The sequence below is a fragment of the Meleagris gallopavo genome, chromosome 20 (assembly GCF_000146605.3).
Source record: "Meleagris gallopavo isolate NT-WF06-2002-E0010 breed Aviagen turkey brand Nicholas breeding stock chromosome 20, Turkey_5.1, whole genome shotgun sequence".
NCBI lineage: Eukaryota > Metazoa > Chordata > Aves > Galliformes > Phasianidae > Meleagris > Meleagris gallopavo.
In genome coordinates, this window is record NC_015030.2 from 10,677,187 (window position 1) to 10,681,907 (window position 4,721).

Below are 4,721 nucleotides of genomic sequence, written 5' to 3' on the forward strand. Positions count from 1 at the left end.
GCGGCGTACGCGTCCCCTGCGCTGGGAGTCCCCTTTGCCCAGGACGCGGGTTCAGCTCGCCCGTGAAAGTTCAGGCACCGGTGGGCTGTTGGGCTTGTAGCTTTTCTTAATTTGTTTTTTTTTTCTTGCTTGTCGAGTTTGATTTATTATGTTTACTCTGGACTGAGCGTGCAGCTGGTGAGTGCTACCAAAGAGACTGGGAGCTTTATGTTCTGGGATTTCCTTGAGGTAGTCGCTGTGGCAGCTTACTCCAAACTAGCCCTTACCACGAGTGGATTGTGGGCTGAGCAGTTGCTGGTGCCCGGCCGTGCTGGGAAAGCTGTGCCCTACAGGAGCCACGATCACCTTGCTGTGCTCCTGGATGGTCCCTTGCCGCTGCTGCGACCTGAGCCTCAGCCTGCAGTGAGAAGGGATGTGGCTGCAGCCCTCTTTTCTGGTACTCTTAGTGCTGCAGCTCCTCTGAGGATAAGTAAAATAAGAATTGTCATGCACGCTTTGAGATGTTCAATTACTACCTTTCCAATATTATATAGATTGTATGACTTTGTATTTTCTTCCCTAAAGAACTTGCTGAGTGAGGGAGTGTGCTGCTTCTAACCAGCCTGGAGCAGGTGAGACCAGGTGGTGAGATGAGTTGTTTGGCTTTGTCTCAGGTTACCTGCAGTTGTGGCAGTGGAACAAAGTGGTTGCTGACATCTTGCCTCTTGGAGGAGAGGCTTAGCTTCGGCTTTGGGGAAAGTTTTGTGTGTTTATGCATAGTGGTGTTAGTGGAGCAGAACAGCTGAAGTGGACTCAAGGGTCTGTATTTCTGCTGGGACACAGAGCTTTATGCTTAGATGAGGATAATGATGAGAACTTGTCTAGGATAATGAAAATTGTCCATTGTGATGTCTTACTTGATAGGAAAGCTGCTTTTTGTATTCCTCTGAGGCTGCTTCAGTCAACTGGAATATCTTGCTGGACCAAGTCCCAGGTGAATCTATGCTCAAAGCAGGCTGCCTACTGCTTTTACCTTTGATTTGGGAAGCTGGGACTTCTGGCAAGCTGAATGCAAAGCTGTGGTACATCCCAAGGCTTCTCTGTGCATGCTGACACTGCTTGTAAAGGCAGCCTGGCTGATGGAGGGAGCAAAGGCAATCTGTATCGCTTGAGGTGCTCCATTTAGTTTGTGGTAAGGAAACTGGAAAAGAATTCTCAAACCTTTCTGTAGGACAGTGCTGAGAAACATCCTTTTTTACTTGGTTTTGTACAGATTGCATCTGCTGCAACTCCTTACTGACGAAAACTATTGGAGGAGTTAAATTTGTTCAGAGAAACTTGTCTTCTAGTTGTCTTCTGGTACAATATTGTAATTAGTATGATAAACTACGTAAGGGACTGCTGTGGGTATTTTTCCTCAAGAATGTTTTGGCTTGAGAGATGTTAAAGGATTTAAACATATGTAAGTAGTGTGGTTAGTACACGCCAATAAGAGTGCATGATGCTGTTAGGAACTTGATCTTCATTTAAAGTGTTTACTGAAGGGGGAGCTGGCAGTAACTGGAAGGTTTATGTCTGTGCAGAAATACTGTGGAAAAAACAACTGATCATCAGAAAGTTTCTTCTTTCTAGATGTTCCTGTGTTGCTTTACAAAGAACTTTGTGGCTTGCTCTATTGTCCCACTATGTTTGGCATGTAAGGTGCTATTCCAAAACTACAAGCCATCTGAATCATGCTTATTAGTAGAAGTAGACAAAAGAGTTTTGCATGATGTGCAATGATGTTGTCCAGTGCAAAGACTTTGTTCTTCTACAGCAATTTCATGTTGTCATGCTCCCATGACAAGGAAAACACAATAGGAGCCATAATGACACAGGAGATATGCACAGTTAGTAAATTGATTGCAAATGGGAGCTCTCTGGTAACTGAACACAAAGCTGTGAGAGTACATGAACTTCTCTGATTTGTATGTTTGTTTTTCAGTTATTTTAGAAGGATTTTTGGAGAATCCACCCAATTCTTACTAATGTTCTCTCTGTTTTGGGAGGATGGCTACCTGCACAGTTTGTTCAGTTGTTCATTTAACTCTAGGTTCACAAAAATAAATCCTTTTTGCAGGAGGATCTTTCAGTTTGCCTCTCTGTGCCTGACTAATGTATGCCAGTTGCATCTGGTTACTCCTCTGTTTCTATAAAGCTGCAAATGCTGGAGTGCTAGAAGTTATCAGCAATTATGTTGTGCAAGGGAGGTTTATGTATGGGTCCCAGATGCAAAACTAATAGCATCTTCTTGCAGAACCCTTATTCTCGGGAGAGGAGAGCATATCTTGTGCTTCTAAGCTTTCTACCAACTGCAACTGCTCCTTCACTTACTCTACCTATTCTGCTTGGCTTGTGTTTTATTCTTCAATATATGTCTTGACAGCATGTCATAGCCAAGCAAGATTGTAGAGGTTAACTTCACAGTGACACCCCAATTAAATAATAGGGATTGTTTCATTGATTTCAATCTAAAACTTTTAATTTCATAGAAATTGATGTCTGATAAATCTAATAGCTTTCTGGAGTCAATAAATTTAATAATGCTAATATTTAAATAATGCTGACTTTGTTAATTCCAGTACAACTTGTACTAAGGAATAGCTTTTCCCTGTGAAATTGATCCAGCCTTTGTTTTGTTACTGTTGTTAACATTTCTGGGGGCAAGGAGGAGGCCAAGATCAGACAAGGCTGTGGTGGTTACTGTTTGCTTGTAGTTCAAACAAAGCTTTTTGATAAGGACTCTTATTTTAGCAGGGCTTATAATGTATTATCAAATGTGTAGGTAGAAGTTCACTCTTTAAGGATCTGTAAGCAGGAAAGAGTGGTGGAGGAGGAAAGAACAAAAAGCAGGAAACCTAAGGCATGGCAAGATTCAAAAGTACTTGAGATGTTTGATTCCTTTTAGAGAAAGATGTTGGACCGGTTCAAATTGAGTGAAGGTCATTGAGGAGGTTAACAGACAGTAATTTGCAACTCTCTTACCTGAACAAAGTACTTATTACAAGTATGGCTTAACTTGGGACCATGTCCACCTTTAATGCTGTGTATGAAAAACTTCTGACCTGGGCTTCCTCATCTCATAAGATTGGATTAGCTTGTGTGATTGGGATTTAGAGTGTCAGTTCTCTTACTCTTGTGGATGGATCTTTCACTGTCATAATAGGATGAGAGCAAAAATTGCAAAAGACTTCTACAAAAAGTGATTCCTTCACAGCCTAGTTGACTGAGAAAATTCAGAGTGTTTCAGCAATCTGTGCACGGGCACCAAGGCACATGGCCACACGCTGAAGCAATGAAGACAAAGCTCTACAAAATGTAGTGGGAATGCTGACACACAGCAGCGAGTAACAGTTACTGTTTTTCCTAGAGCATTTTCATTGTTGAGTATGGGTCTGCCATGGGACCTGCCATGTATACTTGCCATAAATCTCAATGTCTGAAGTGAACTGAGCTCAGCAAAGAAGCCAGAATGAAGTCTGGTTTCAGTGTTAACTCTCAGCTTGTTATTGGCAACAGGATCATCTTGCAATTTGTATTAACACTAACTCTAGCATTTCTTTTTGCCTTTCTGTGTGAATAGTGAAGAGTATTTGTTTTGTGGCTGGATCTAATTAAATGAGGTGAAGAAGAGTACCTGACAGCTAACAGAGCTGAACGAGCTCAATATACAGCATGCTTTGAGCTTTGCTGTCAGGTGTCTGTGTGCTCAGTGTGAGCAAAACTGGGGCTGACTCAGCTTTGGGCTATTGTTGCCTATAAACAGACTGACCTCGATACTTCTTAAAAGATAATGTTGCATATAGTTTCTGGTTAAGAGGCTAATTTTGAAAGCCTGAAGAATTGTTTTCCTGGAAAATAAGAACATGCAGACCTGGCATGGCTTCAGAGGCTACTGGCGAATTCCTCTCCAGCTACTGGTAGCCACAATGGCTACCATATGACTGTAAATGCTGACTGACGGATAACTGCAGAACAAATGGAACTGCAGCTTTATGTAAGACAAGAAAGTTGTGTGGGAGAGAAACTGGTCTGCTAATATGTAAATGTGCATCTTGAAGATAAGATTATACCAACTGTGCAATCTTCTTGTTTTTACCAAAATCAGAAGAAGTATTTATTGTATAAAAGGAAGATTCTCCTCATTGACAAGAGCCTTGTCAACCTGTGCTACAGTGCATGTATTTCTCTTAGCTGTTCCTTTCCAGCCACTGCTCAAAACTACTTTTCCTCTCATTTCCTCTCATACTGTGACACTCAGGAGTTCTTTGGTCAGGCACGAATCCCTGATACAAGCAATGGAAGCTGATTTGTAATGAACCATTATCTTGCCAGGATGACATTTTCTCCAAGTGAGTTACTGTTTTGTTCTATGGACTACTATGCTCCTTAGCCAGTTGAGCAAGTTGTTGTGGGCTGGAGCATGTATGCTATATCTCTTGCATAAGCAGGTTAAAACAGCATGCTTCTAGATGCAGTTAATATTTCATGATAAAACATTCTACTACAAAGTGTTAAGATTTGAAAGTAGTGACTCAAATCAAGCCCACTCTTCTTTTTATGTTGCTGCTAATTGTAAGTTTATCTGCTGTCATGGCTAAGGAGGTCTCTTTCCTAAAGTCAGAAGTGTAATTAGCAGTTTCTCTGTGGGTTTGCCTAGTGTCAACGGTTTACGGGCTGGTTCGGCCCGGTTCCGTGACTAG

General features: G+C 41.7%; 1 protein-coding gene across 2 annotated transcripts in view; it reads left to right on the plus strand.

Annotated features, from left to right (window-relative positions):
* The first annotated feature begins 70 nt into the window (after window positions 1-70).
* The window catches only part of LLGL2 (LLGL scribble cell polarity complex component 2), a 38,626-nt gene continuing 33,975 nt past the window's right edge, over window positions 71-4,721 (plus strand). Inside the window, exon 1 of one of the 2 annotated variants that reach the window (XM_010721674.3) lies at window positions 71-177. The gene's annotated coding sequence lies outside the window, so the exon portion shown is untranslated. The remainder of the gene's footprint in view (window positions 178-4,721) is intronic. The other variant, XM_031556375.1, reaches the window with a different exon arrangement.